At 39.5% G+C, this 15,679-nt stretch overlaps 1 protein-coding gene across 22 annotated transcripts in view; it reads left to right on the plus strand.

Moving 5' to 3' along the window:
• NRXN1 (neurexin 1) overlaps positions 1-15,679 on the plus strand; it is a 1,236,536-nt gene that overhangs the window by 313,606 nt on the left and 907,251 nt on the right. The window lies entirely within an intron of this gene.

Genomic DNA, 15,679 nt, shown 5'->3' on the forward strand with positions numbered 1-15,679 from the left:
TAGAAGTGGGACCTGATCCCAGCTCTTTCTGTCCCTGAAGTTGAAAATCCATAGCCCACCTAGTGTTTGGACAGACAAGAAATAACCAGTTGGAGCAGATTAGCAGTAACACCATATTAGACTGTCACAGGGCTTTCAACGACAGGATCTACTTTCTTCCCACAGAAACCCTGAGAGGTAGATAGGGAATGATCTTGTTAATCTTATTATAAAGCTGGGGAAACTGGCCACAAAATACCTTGATTTGTTCAAATCGACCAAATTGTTGAACGTGAGTTTCACAAGACTGTTGAGTGTAACCTGTCCACCACACTGCACTGTCTTACTTTATTTACTTTTTTGTGGCTTTTCAAAATGTTTTTTTCATTCATTCATTTCTTCATCATTCATTCACTCAGCCAGTTATTCAATCCCTAGTGCTAGACACAATACTAAACATCAAGAATGCAAATAAATAAATAACTAGGTGGATAAATAGACAGATAGACAAATAAATGAATGAAAAAATAAATAAATGAGAAACTCTAAATAAAGTAATTTCCTTCACTTAGAGAGCTGGCAATCCAGTGAGATGGTGAGAGAAGCTTAACAGGTAATTAGAGTGTGATAGAATGTGATAAGGGCCATGGTAATGGTAATGCTAAAGGAGAAGGAGAGAGAGGCTCTTAAATAGCCTTTAAACGCCAAGGGAAGCCTCAAGGAGGAAGGTATATGTGGATATTAAAGAACAGAAGGGAAGTGGCCTATTTGGTCAGACAAGGGAGAGCAGGAGCCAGCCAGAAGGAACAGTGTGCAAAAGCTCTAAAACAAGAGACTGAGGCCATTTAGAAAATTGTAAATAATATTGCAGGGCTGTTGACACTTAAAGAGAGTTGGGATACGAAAGGAGGAAGAGAGCAGTGAATGGGAAGAGAAGGGACTGAAAAGCTAGGGAAGGCCAGAACGGGCAAAGTCCCTTTCTCTACCTTGCTGAAAAGTTTGGATTTTATCCTCAAAGGGCTGGAAACGCACAGAAGGTTTTATCAAGGTGTGAAGGTGTGACAGGATCGGGCTTGCATTTAGGAAGATCACCAAGGCCAGCAAGGTGGAGGATGAATTGGTTGGTTGGGTCATGGTGAGGAGGATAGAACTGGAGGCGGGAAAACCAGAGAGGTGGTTGTTGGGTAAGAGATAAGAAGTTCCTGAGCTGAGGCAAGAAAAATGTGAACAGATAGGGATGCTGGCTATGAGCAAAGACTCCCACCAAAAGCGCAGGTGGAGGAGGCAGACCTGGAAAGACTGTCACGCTGCACGTGCCCCACCCATCTGGTCTGTTGCACCTGACTTGGAGTTGGTTTTCTTATATATATATTAATTTTTATTGTTGTTGTTGACAATATACAGAGCAAAACATACACCAATTCAACAGTTTCTACAGGCACAATTCAGTGACATTGATTACATTCTTCAAATTTTACGACCATTCTCACTCCCTTTTGAGGTGTTCTTCCCCCACTAACATAAACTCACCACCCCCTTAGTTTTGTATCTATCAAGTTGCTCCTGTCAGTTTGATCCCATATAGGTAGATCTTGAAAGAGCACAATGCTCATGGCAGATATTCTTTACTAGTTAAGCTGAACTATTGTTTGGTTTTAAGAAGTCTTCAGGGGTTATTTTTGGTTTAAGGTTTAAAGATTATCTCAGGGCAATAGTTTTGGGGGTTCATCCAGCCTCCATGGCTCCAGAAAGTCTGGAGTCTATAAGAATTTGGAATTCTGTATTTTACACCTCTTTATCAGGATTCTTCTATAGAATCTTGGATCAAAGTGTTCAGTAGTGGTAGCCGGGCACCATCCAGTTCTGACCTGATGAAAAAGGAGGCAGTTATTCATGGAGGCAGTTTGCTACACCATTCCCTTCCTCTTCCTGATTCTCATTCTTCCTCTGTTGCTCCAGGAGAATAGAGATCAATTGTCCTGCCTTGAACAGCCACTTGGAAGCTTTTATGACTTCAGGCACTACACAGTCAACTAGGAGGTAGAACAGAAGCACTAAAAACATTATTAGACCAATTAACTGGGATGTACCAAGCCAAGGGACCAAATCCTGTGAGGTGTTTGGTTGTACTTAAGTAGCCTCAGCAGCTGTTCTTTTTTGGTCATTGTTTGAATATATTTATCGCACAACTTTTGCCAATTCAACTTTTTATGGTGTACACAATTGACAGCAATTAATCAGCTGTGCAAGCTTACCCTTAATCAATGCAATTTTTCCATCACCATAAACCAAAACTCAGTACTTCATAAGCAATAACCCCCCTTTCCCCCTCCTTCCTGCCCCGGTAACCCTGAAGAAACTTTGGTCTCCATACATTTGCCTGTTCTTGTCTTCTTATACAAATAAGGTCATACAATATTTGTCCTTTTGTGATTGACTTATTTCACTCAGCATAATGTCTTCAAGCGTCCTCCATTTTATAGCATGTATCAAGACTTCATTTCTCTTACTGACTGAGTAGTATTGCATTGTACATATGTACCACATTTTGTTTTTCCATTGATCTGTTGATGAACATTTAGGTTGTTTCTACCTTTCAACTATTGTGAATAGTGGACAAGTGTCTGTTAGAGTCTCTGCTTTTAAGTCTTTTGGGTATATACCTTGAAGTTTTGGCATACACTCCTGCCCCCGCCCCCCTACACACACACCTCAACACATACAATTGAAAGTCACTGCAATACGGTGATTTCTTTATGAAACTGTTGGGATCTGAGATATGTTTAAAGATTCTAAGAGGCTTTTTTAAGTGACTGGATATGAGGCTGACAGTTAGTGTGATTAGGGTGGATGGTAGCTTAGCAAGAAAGGTGCTACAAAGGAGAGGTGGTCTTAAGAGTGGAAAGAGACCCTCACAACAGCTCTATAAAGTCCGTTGGGGCAGATACATTTCCTTCTTAGAAGAGTGTTCAAAAAGGAGATGGGATTCTGCCTAGGTTTGGAGGAAAAGGTAAAATTTGGCTAGGGTAGGGTGGAGGCAACCAAGGGAAGAGCCTGAGCAGAAGCTCAGAAGCTGGAAATGAGTCACATGTGACTAATACCCTTTCCATGTGCCATAAAATCCAGAGTCCCTTCTCTGAATTTACTGAGGCTGGGTTCTCTGGACTCTCTCATGCTGATGAAAAGACATGTTGAAACTTGCCTAATAACTCAGTGAAGGGACAGATCCATTTTTCAAGCTCCCAGTGGAATATTGAACACCAACTTGAGGCCTTTGAAGAATCATGAATCACAACAATTGACGTGTTTGAGTAGTACAGGATCAGGCTGTGTGCAGTGAGATTTTTAAAAATGACCTATGTGCAGGCACCACTAAATAGAGTTTCTTGAAGCGTAAACTGAGTCTATGATCTGCTTGTGTTGGAGCTGTAACTCTCCTAGTCTCAGGAGGCAGCTTCCTGAGACTTAGTAAAAGGTGAACACTTTCTCCTCCAGATAATTGGTGGTTCTATATATAATAACAGAAATTATCTTTACCCCGATGATCTTTACCTATTGTGGACTAATTAAATGAGGAAAACAAACAGCAAACAAATACAGCTTAGGTAAACTGGTGGTGCTAAACGCTGCTCAGGAAAGGTTCCAGGTTAATTCACACTACTCCTGGCCACAGTAGTTCCCACCTCTTCTATCCACAGAATGAAATAGTACAAGCATATTTACCATCATCTCCTTAACTGATGGAAAAATAGACAATACGTGTGTATTCTGGGACTTACTCATGTCCCTGATCCATTAGCTTTTTCATAACTTATAGACTTGCACTTTCACAACATGTATTATTTTCAATATACCTTCTCATGCATTGTCTCATTGAGTTCTCCCCAACTAATTGATTAGCTTATCTTATAATCTGTGTCTCAGAAAGTGAGACACAGAGTGAGTATTTGACTTGCCCCAAATCATATGCCAAGATGGTGCCAAATTTGGTGCCTGGTGACTGGGCCTGTGCCTCTTTTGTTTTTTGGTTTTCTTGATATGTGCAAGTTATCTAGAAGCCTGGGCTGTAAGGGCATACTCCTTGTATAGAGCAACCCCATATAGGTGACCTCTGAGTTTCGGAAGTTTCTGAGCTCCATTCTCCTGTCTATGGCACTTCTGACTTTTCAGCAGGAATTTGCAACCAAGGTACTAAGCGATTTACAGGTTCTACTCTTTAAATCAGCCATTGAAGACTCTATGAGCACAGTTCTATTCTTGCGCAGATGGGGTCATCATTAGTTGGAATTAACCAGATGGTAAGTGATTTTACTGGTAGTCTTAAAAAAAAAGAATTTGTATGAGTGTCACTTGAAATATACAGTGATGGTATGTGGTTTACACCCAATATTTCACTATTAATGGGGATTTGTTTATTATAAGAAAAAAATGAAAAAGTGTTGCATGGTTTAGAAGTCACCTGTGTCCACCATTGCTCTCCCGTGTAGGCATTGGCAAGAGCCAATGATGGCTTTTTATTTTTGGTTTGAAGATAATCCTCGTGTTAATGAACAATCTTTAATAAACCCTGTGCCCAGGTTTCTGATAAGCTCCCTTGGACTGTAATAATTTTGTGGGATGAAAACTTGAGTCACCAAGCAGCTCAGTAATTTAGCTCCAAACTGCCCTGGAAAGAATCCTCACGTTGGAATAGATCACACTCTACTACCCGGTCATCTTGGAAGCAGTAGCTTTGTGATTATCTCAGTGAAAACAGATGAATGAGAGGTCTCAAAAAGTGTTTTTGATTTAGTTTTTACGTCTTGACAAGAAGCTGATCTGCATGGCCTGTGTAAAGAAAACAGACCATATTACTCTTGAAAGAGAAACAGAGATAGTCCATTTCCGGGAAAATAAACAAAAAAAGTCAGAATAATGAGTATTTAAAAATGCCTATCAGAAAGAATCATGAGCAGTGTTTGTTTCTTACTGTTTAATGAATGGAATTTCATGGCAATAAATGACAGATAAGCCTTTACCTTTCATTAGCATCTAGATTTAATCTTTCAACTAATTAATCTCGGTCACGAGAGAGTCAGCCATTAAGTAAAGGTCGACGGCTCTAAGCACCATAATTGCAGCTTTGCCATGAAGTAACGAGAAGCATAAGGAAAAGAGAACCCAAAGAGCATGAGCCTTGGAAAGGGGACATTTGCCCAAATGTGGTGAGGTCTGGTTCCTGAGTTTGCTGAAAATTTTTCTGCTCCTTGTTTTAGTTATAGAAAAACTTGAAATTCCCGAATGGGTGCAGATCTCACTAATTCTCCTCTGCAGCTGCAGGCCCCAGACACATCTGTCATAAAGCAATGCAGGAGAGCTATCTCTTCCATCCTGAAAGTCTACAGATGCCTTCACGTTAGAAAGAAAACAGTGTCGTTACGTTTGCTACACATGTCTCCTGTGAGGGCATCAGAAGGCATTGTGGGCTAATGTTGGAAAAGGTTGTTCCAGTTCTGAGTATGGTAAGGTGGTCAAATGCTACCTCCCCTCTGGACGGCCCTGGTCTTATAACCCCAGCCTTTCGTTGGGCAGGTCTAGCCGAGGGCCATCACTGATGGGGTACAAAAGAGTTGGTAGTTTGGCCTGGATTCAGGTACTACTACACTAAAGACTATTTGATTAGGTCATTTATTTTGAGCTTTTTTAAAGGGAGTGTAATGAACAAATAACATTTCATCGCTGTTGAATTATTTGCTCGTACCAGAGTTTGTCTGCAAAATTATTATTAATTTGTTTTCTTTTTCTTTCTGCAGTCTTTATTTCCTATACTGGTGGTGGTGGTAGTAGTAGTAGTAGTAGTATTAATAGTAGTAGTAATGGTAATAGTAGCAGTGGTAATAGTACTAATAGTGGTAATAGTAATAGTGGTAGTAGCAGTAGAAGTAATACTACTAGTAGTGGTAATAGTAGAAGTAGTAGTAGTGGTAATAGTAGTAGTAGTAATAGTAGTAGTAGTAGCAGTAAAGGTAGCAGTAACAGCAGCAGTAGTAGTAGTAGTAATATTCATATTCTACAGGTGTTACCTCTATATACTGGCCTGTGTATATGGTATGACTTTTTTTTTTTTTACTGCTTTTATAACCATTTCTGCTTAACTCAGGTACCTGAATCTGGCCTCAAGGCTCCATTCATTTCTGTGGAATTCTCTAGTTCAGTTACTAAGTGTGCTTCTTTGCACAGTTGGGAGATGCTATATGTCTCCACGTACTAACCCTTTAATAGAGAAATACAGTAGGAAAAAGATTGACTTCCAGGTGTCACCAAGAAAACCATCTCATTTCAAAACAAAAGAAGGCTTTTCACATAAGTATGCCCAGCTTCTTTCCTTTACAGCGTTCTCTAGCGGCAGAAGCAAGGCCATTTTTCAAAGACTACCAGTGGAAGATCAGGCTTGCAGTTTTGACGCATTAAGACCCAATAGGAGTGGGTTACATTTTAATGACATGACATTTATTGATTTTACTACAGCATGCAAAAAGGAAAAAGAAGCATCTGTATTTCCAACACTGCTAAATCTAGATTTTATGTTCCAGTCTTTTTATATGTATATCATAAACAACAACAATTAGCTCATATTGATTTTAACATAACAGAATATTTTTCCATCCCACTACCATTTTTTAATTAATTGTCTCTTTTTCTTTAGGTAGGTACTTTAATATACTTAGGATTTCATTACTGTTGGATGTTCAGTTGGTTTCCAAAGCTTTGGCCTCCTAAGTAATTCTGCAGTGAACACCTTTGTGCGAAAGATAGCATCTGTATGTCTTTAGGCTAGATCCCATGATGTGAATTACTAGGACAAAGGCTATGAATGGTTTCAGGCTTTGACAACTGTCTCTTGATAGAGTATTGATAATGCCTGCATTTAATACTTCCCTGTTTATCTAATGAAGCTTTTGTGGTTTTCTTGTCCTTCTGTTTGACTTCTCTCTAAATAAATGCTGTTTAATGTACTCAAATGATGATAGTTTGTACACTAGCATCCGGAACACACATTGTCACACTCAGGGCTTCACCCCTATATTTGTGAGACAGAAAGTTCTATGCCTTTAATTTTATTTTAGGTGAGGCCGTACCTAAAGAGTAGGCTGACACATGAAAACATGATGCTGAATGAAGTATGTCAATCACAAAGGGGCAAATACTATACGGTCTCATAGGAAATACCTGGAATAGGCAAATGCGTAGAGACTGAAGTTTATTAGTGGTCACCAGGGGCAGGAGGGCGGGCGGGGGGAGGCATTGTTTAGGAAGCAGTGAGTGTCTGTTTATGATGGTGAAGACTTTGGCAATGAATATTGGCGATTGTTACACAATATGATTAAACGTGATTGGTGTCACTACACTGTGGAAATGAAAAACATTGAATTGGTGAATGTTACATATATATTTTTACAGCACTAAAAAAAAAAAAAAAGAATGAGGGTGACAGATTCCAGACTCTTGATGAGCAAGTTTTCATGCCTCCATTTTCTCACTGCTAAGGACGTGAACAATACCAAAGACAGATCCCTGTGGGAAGTAAAGAGATTGTAGCATAAGGAAGTGCAAAGAAAGGCCTGAGGACTTTACAAGGATAAATCAAAAAAAAAAAAAAACCAGTTGCCATGAAGCCTGTTCTGACTCATGACAATCCCATGTGTCTCAAATAGAACTGTGCTCCTTAAGGTTTTCAATGGTTGATATTTCAGATGTAGATTGCCAGCCCTTCCTTCTGAGCTGCCTCTAGGTGGGCTTGAACCGCCAACTTTTCAGTTAGCACTCGAGTGCCTTAACTGTTTGCATTATGTAGGGACTCCCTTTATATGGATAAAAAAACAGTTGCTGTCGAGTCCAACGCATAGCGACCCTATAGGACAGAGTAGAACCGCCCCATAGTATTTGCAAGTAGCGGCTGGTGGATTTGAACTGCCCACCTTTTCGTTAGCAGCCAAGCTCTTAACTACTGCACCACTGGGGCTGCTTTACAAGGATAACCACTCACAGTTCTGCTCAGAATCTCTTTATAAACATCAGCAAGTCAAATTAAGTAGGCTCAGCCCTTTCCCTTCCCACCCCTAGTGCGTTTTCTGCTGTCCCTCTAGATGCTTTTTGTCACTTATTTCCTAGCAGAAGTGACCTAGATTTTCATTTTCTCCTGATTTTACTGGATGATAGTGTAGTATATTGGAGTAAAGGAGACCTCACAGTTTGATTCAGCTCACCTCCAGGATTGGCTCATTCTAGGAATCTTCAGAGAATGATTTGGCCCTGGGTTTAAGGACAATTGGATTGGTAGTGATGATTACTTCTGTTGTTGTTATTGTTAGTTTGAGCATATAGTCTGATCCAGCTCCAGTCTGTCAGATTTTCCTCAGGGGATTAAACACTTCTTTTCTCTCCAGAGAGAACAACAGTGACTTGCTTTTCTCAGGTTTGATACCCAACATTGTATCAATCTTCATTAGGCCTAGAATCAAATGCTCAACTTAATTACAGTAGTTAATAAAAATCAGGGTGTCATTCTTGGACCACAGACTCTTCACTGCCAGTGAGATTTACCATGTGATAAGAAGGGAAAACAGTCCCTTGGAAAGGAGTTAAAAGGCGCTTCAAAACACAGCTCTCTGGTTTTGTAATGGATTTGTAGTAAATGGGATACAAAATTTGAACATACATTACTGAATTCTGTGCGTATAGCAAATTGGTTTAAAAAAGAATGAGGGTGTTACCCCGTTTTACAAATGAGAAAACTGAGTCTGTAAATGACTGAGTGGCTTGTTCGGTACCACACAATTAGAAGCGGTGGAGTCGAGATGGCTAGCCTAGTGATTTTTGGACTATATTATATTCACTGTTTCAGGTGAGTAGGCTGTAATGAAGGTCGCGGTCACCTAAGGTATGCAGATTGGGGGAGCTATCAGGAAGGCTCTGGCTGAGAGCCAAAGGGAGCTGGTAGAATAGACCATTTGAGCAGTGAGAGGATGACCATGAGTGTGAAGACACAGGAAAGAGAGTTTCTGCTGATATGGGTATAAGTTGATTCCGAAAAAGTTACGGTTGATTTTGGTATTCTTGATCTTCAATAGAAGATACTAGTGAAAGTTAACTCTTGCAAGACAGAACGTGCTTTAGACAATCATTATGGAGCACCTAGAGTCTTCAGAATCAAGGTAGACAGCAATAATTTTCCAAGGGACTTGTGAAATGAGAACAACATTTTAAAAATGTCTTGTGCTCAATAAATATCTGACTTTTCAGCAGAAAATAAATTCCAGTTTCTATATAAAAACAACTTGACATTTTTCGGTAATACTTTTTAATGAGCATTGCTCTGAGCTATAATATAATGAAATTTGCTTAAAAGTAGAACAGGCTGGTAATGCTTGGCAGAGCAAAGGGGCATATGGTAAAACAGTTGTGATTCATTGGCAAAGGCTCTCAATTTTTGGAAAGCGAGAGGCTTTGGGCACAGTGGACCGCATCTTCATATCCTGAAGAGGGACCACAGCAAAACAATATGTTTCTATTACGCTAGCCTGATATATATTTAAAGCATCTTCCCTCTGGATTTATCATTATAAGTACAAGCTGGTTCACGTAAAGTAAAAAAGCATAATTGAGGAATTCATATTACATATGAATTCATAATATGTAAGTAGATAGTTTATATTATATACCATAAGTCATATTAATATATTCTTAATACATACCATGTAATATGTGACAGGATAATTTGTATTACATTACCATTTCAAATAACACAGAAAATCGTGGCATTTTGGAGGGGAAGACTTTAGAAATTGATTTTTACAAAAAAAAAAAAAGCAGTCGATTTCCCATCTTACTTTGCATTTATTAGTGTGGGATGTCAAATTTGGGCTCTTACAAGATTCTTAAAGCCAGTTGGATATAAACTTATTTCTAATAAATAATAAGAGATGTGTATGTGTTAGGTGAACTAGGAATATACACTGGTAGTAAAATAATTTAGAAGTGAGATAAATAGCCAATTAGAAGACCAGTAATCCCCCAAATAGGCCTGATTACCAGTCCACCAAATGGCATTTCCTTTGTCTTTTAAAAGGAACACTTAGTATTCATTTTTATAGTTTAAGATATCACAAATGAATAGCAAATGAATCACCTACCCATTTTCCTTTTATGCTGTATTCATTTAATATTTTTTATCAGAGCTATTTGTTTTCTTGTAATATTATTTTATTCTTCAATTAAACCAGCACATTAATGCCTTTAGGGATTTCCCCAAACCCCCAACTTGTCATCATGAATTTATTGAAATGTAGAAAATGGTAAAATAACAAGCTGCTAAATGACTTCCTTTTGGTCTCACTAATTTATGTTTGTGGCTTGTCAGTCACACTTTACACACAGCTAGAAAACTGTAGAAAGAAAAAAAAAAATTCTCCCACTTAGGGATTACCTTGTCAGGCTGCATAGTACATGACATAATCATTTTATTCTCTTCATTTTCAAACCCAATCAGTCTCATGAAGTTTCCCCCAAACATACAGTTTTTCCTACTTTAACGTTTTTGGTTCTTATTTTCTTCCCTCTTCCGATAATCTCTTCTTGTAACAGCTTCAGGAGAGAGATAAGAAAAGATAACTAGAAATGGCCATAATAATGCCGCTAATAATAACAGTTCATCATAGGAAGCTGGCCTGTAAGTGGTGACAGAGTCCCTGCCAGGCTCTAGACTGAAAATCAGGACGTGCAGCGCAATGATGAGTTATCTGTAGACTGCCATGACACCGTCGTTTTCTTTTCTCCTTTTGTGTGGGCTGTAACGGAGAGGCTTTGCAGCGTTTTGTTTTTGCTGGGAGCCTTCCTGGCTCAACATGCTCGACATGGCTGCTTTCCATTTGCAATTTATCTAAACTACCCTTCCTCTCTCCCTTCCATATATACATGTGTGTACGTATGTATGTATGAATGGCACAGATCTATACATCTTTATCTATCCATGAGAATTGTACCATTTCAGCTTTTTTTAATCTTATTTTTGTTCTACAGTATTAAAAAAAAAATTTTTATTAGCCATCTTAAAAATCCTAATAAAACACCCCTCTCTCTTTTTTTTAATATTAAAGGTAGAGGAAAGAAACATACGTATCTCCCAAAGTTCAAATGATACTAAACATATAAACTCATTAAGCATGCAAGTAAATTAACACCAGGATTAAATGGATCTGCAGCTTTTTGGATATGCCCATTTTTCTTCAGATGAAGTGTCAAATAAACCGTGTAAGCTATTCAATTGAGCAGCATTTCTATGAAAAGCAAGCCAAATAAAGATGGTCTTTAAATTAGAACTAAATACAAGGAATAATCAACTATTATGTTGCCTAATTTGGGGGCAGTTTTAAGGAACTTGGAGTAATTTGTCTCACCTTTTAAACAAATTACAGAGGACTGGAAATCACTAAATTATCGTCAGGGTTTTTTGATCTTCAGAACATCCTAATTATGGCAGCAATTCCTGTATTTTCAATGCCTCTGGATCCTGGAATAAAATAAGACGGACGCCTTGGAGAAACCTGTTATTTGTTCACTTTTGTCATGGTGTTGTATTTCATCAGCCTCTAGTTGAATATACATAATGGGGAGAAATCTGCTCTGAAATTTAAATGAATGAAAGCTTTGCTAACTAGCTTCCAAATAGTAAATTTAGGCTTCTTTTCAGAGCGTGGGGAAAGGACAGGAATTCTGATTAGCCGTACCATGGATAGTGCTTCGCGATTCATCTCTGCAAATCAGCAGTTTGAAACCCTATAGTTAGCGCTGGGCGCTCTCCAATAAGATTTTATGAACATCAGCTTGTTATTTGGCAGAAATACAATGTCAGTTGTCCAGACATCATTTTTCTCAATACGCACATGTTTGTATGTTAAATAAGCACAGGACCAAATCAATTACGGTTTTATTTCCACTGGCAGAGGTTAATACCCCGTGTGGTATATTTACGTCTTCAGAAGGCTAAGTACTGGAACTTTGGGAGAAAGGATGACTGTATAAATGGAGATGATAGGCAGGCCAAAAAATTGTTGTTTCTTGAGGACTTGGATGCCCTTTTGTCTATTGTTAATTTATCTGAGTTTATTTCCTTGGCTGAGTTCATGACATATTTAAATTGGAGTAAAACTAAATATGCCAAAGGGCTGTTTGAGTCTGAATCGACGCTGTAACCACCTGTGTATCAGATAGCATCTGGAGAAATCCTGTGCTCAGGGTAACTATCCGAAAGTGGGCAGACTGGTCCAATTTCAATTCAGTAATTAGTTCCTGGTTTTTACTGTGTGCCAGGCATCGTGCTAGGCAAGACACAGCGGAGGACGAGTTAGCCCCCAAACGGTTTTCCAAAATAGGTCTGCTGGCTCTTCTCTGGGGCATCCTGGAGAAGAGACACCTGCAGAAGGTTTTACCTGAGTGAGTCATGCTCTGAGTGCATCTTTAGTCCGGAAAATGACTCATTTCATTGTGAGTAATTACTTTTCCCTCTCCTTCCTAAGCAAGGGCATGTAAGCTGCTAGAAAGCTGAAGAGCAAAACTTTCACCCTTTTAATGCTGGAGACCGCCATTAAAGCCGAGAACCTGGCATGTCTTTCCACACCTTGCCATAGTGAAGGAGCACAGACCGTGTGCTTTCCCAAGCCTGGGGCAGCTGAATCTGCAGAAGGTGGTCTGTGGGGTGGAACCAGGAGCTACGTTCCTGCTCTGGGAACTGCATACTTGGCGGCAAGCTTGGTGTTAGTTCCCACACACGGCAGGTATAACTTCCACAAGCAGCTGGGTTCTGCTTAGAAGCTTGTTTTCCCCAGTGTCTGTGTAAGCCCTACTCTGGAGAGATGGAATCAGGCCCAGGAAAATTCTTTCTCGCCTTAAGAGAGCGCACCTTTTAAGGAAGGCACCATTCATTTATCTATTCACAGTCAGAAATGTATACAATAGTGTTGAGTGGGCTATATATTAAGGCCATAAGCATGTATTTACTCAAAGCTATGAAAACGGTTATATAAATGTGATTGAACAATGCACGAGAAACATTAATTCCAAAACCTGTATGTCATCTGTGGGCAAATGTAAAGGCTTTCACAGGTGGGTAGTTTTCTCACTTGACGCATCTCTTAGAGAGAATCTTTCCTCCTCTCCTTTCTTCCTCTTCTCATCCTCTTTTTCATAAATCAGAATGTCTATTCTTTTACTTTCTTTGTTTTTGGTTAATTTGTGCATATTGCATATCTAGCTATTAAAAAAAGAGTAAATGCAACAGTTTAGAAAGGGCCGATTTTCTGTTACACCCAAGGGAACACGCGTGCTCAGCCGTTAGTCTACATGTTATTATGTAATAGACTTTAAGCGTCGTTGTTGAGAACGACCTTCTGAACGTTTATTCCTTATTCCATTTGAAGCTAGAATGGTGAAACTGCTTTATTTTTATTTCAAGGAAATCTATATTTGGTTAAGCTAGCTAATTAATACTTGGATAGCTACTTTGGTGGTGGTTAGAAGAAAGCAATAAAAACTGCTGGCCTCGGGGAGTTTTATAGCAGAGTCAGAAACTCAAACACGGCCAAGGTGGATAGGAAGGGAACGTTTCCCTCCCTCCCTCCCCCCTCCCCCTCCCCCTTCCTCCCTCCCTTCCTTCCTTCCTCCCTTCCTCCCTCCCTTCCTTCCTTCCCTTCCTCCCTTCCTTCCTTCCTGCCTGCCATCCTCCCTTCCTTTCTTCCTTCCACCCTTCCTTCCTTCCTACCATCCTTCCTTTCTTCCTTCTTCCCTCCCTTCCTTCCTCCCTCCCTCTCTCCCTTCCTTCTTTCCTTGTCATTTTTTTCCTGCTCTCTCTCTCTCTTTCTTGCTCTTTCAGCAACTACTGAGGTGCATGTAAGCAAAGAGTAGCAAATTTTATGTAAAACGTTATGTCTTTAAATAGCAGTAACAAAACAAAACAAATAAAATAAAACAAACACAAATATTGACCTCAGATCAGATGAGGGCTCTAATATTGTGTGACAAATTCTGTCCTGCAGTAGTAGAGGTTATTATTGTTATTGTTGTTGCTGTTACTTTAGTTTGTGTAAATCCTTGTCGACAGTGGAGTATGAACTGCATGAACAGGTAATTTCCTGTCCTGATGGATGACATGGGTGCCAATAGCCACCCACATCTTCATTCCGCATATTGACAAGACTGGGGAATCCATGGTAAAAATGGCTGTCAGTGATGTTAGGATAGAGTCATTCATTTTTAAAATAATAAACTGGTCACCTAAATCTAAGGTTGTGTCTATTATCATTCTCTCTAATAAACATTTAAAATCGAATTAAGCACTTAGCTACGGAGTGCGTGGGAGACGGGGTGGTTAAGATGTCTCAGCTCTAGTCCTGTCCCAACCGGTAGTACGCTGGGTGATGTTACACAAGTGACCCTTTCTGAACCTCAGCTTCTTGTTTGCAAGATGGAAGATTGACTACAGATGATCCTGAAAGTTATTTCCTTCTCTTTGATATTATAATTCTGCAAAAATTCTTCCCAATGACCAGTTTGATTTTTTTCTCCACTAACCTCTATTTCTCTGAAGAAACCGATTTGTGGATGCAGCCTAAAATTGTTATCATTCCTCTTTCTGAATCTATTAAAGAGACACATGTTCCCTATTATATTTGATGGATATTTTATTTATTCTGAGCCCCTGTTTCCCCCTCCTAATCGTTTCTGAGGCCAGGCAGCTGCAGAAGCTTATACACTACTTCCTAGGATAGTGTCCAGAAGAAGAATGGAATGAGAAAAGGGTGACGGATGCCAAGAGGGAGTGAGCTCTGACCCTTAGCCCCAGGGACAAAAGGAACAGGATTTGTTGCCTTCTAGATGTTAACATAGGGCAGGGCCTCTGAGCCCAACCAATCCAATTTTCAGTGATACAAAATGGATTGTCATGCTACATCTTCCTGGGGTGCACCACCTCTGAAGCTGATTGTTGCATCTTTGGACAACTCCAGCAGTAGTTGTCTCAAGCAAGACATGTGCATGTAACCAATTTTAAAACCCAGCGTATATTGATGAAGATATTTAAAATCACAGAGAGTTCAAAATATACAATGTTATTATTATTATGTAGAGCAGACTGATGAGAGTTGGATGAACTGTGAGAAAAAAAATCTCAGAATGGATTAGTGAATTTTGGGAAAAACATAAGATTCAGAGATGAGCTTTTCATGAAACATTCATTCCTAGCATCACTGTCAGCCTGCCTGTTTATCTTGCCTATCAGTGAGATTAAGACATCTGGAATCTTCCTTTGTTGAACTTTCCACATTAGACGTACTTGCAGTATTCAACTTCTGCAAAGCTGAAACCAGACACTCAATAACAATAGGTGCTATCTGAAGCAATATATTGCTCAGAGAATTGTAAAGTGGTATATCTGATTTGGGGGTCTCTTCACTCAAGCAGTTAATTCTTTTTATTGCCCTACAGGAATTTATGCTTGTCAGTGGCAGCTGAGATTCCAATTCTGAGCAGTTGCGTAGTTAGGCTCATTAGTGAGGTAGGTAATTCCCGGTGAGGAACTATCAATTACCACACCCTCTTCCAGCTACCAAACTGAACACGTCCTAACCAAGGAAACCAAAGGAGCCCTGAGAACTGTCAGAGGGATTTG

The sequence above is a fragment of the Elephas maximus genome, chromosome 26 (genome assembly GCF_024166365.1).
Source record: "Elephas maximus indicus isolate mEleMax1 chromosome 26, mEleMax1 primary haplotype, whole genome shotgun sequence".
In the NCBI taxonomy this organism is placed as follows: Eukaryota; Metazoa; Chordata; class Mammalia; order Proboscidea; family Elephantidae; genus Elephas; species Elephas maximus.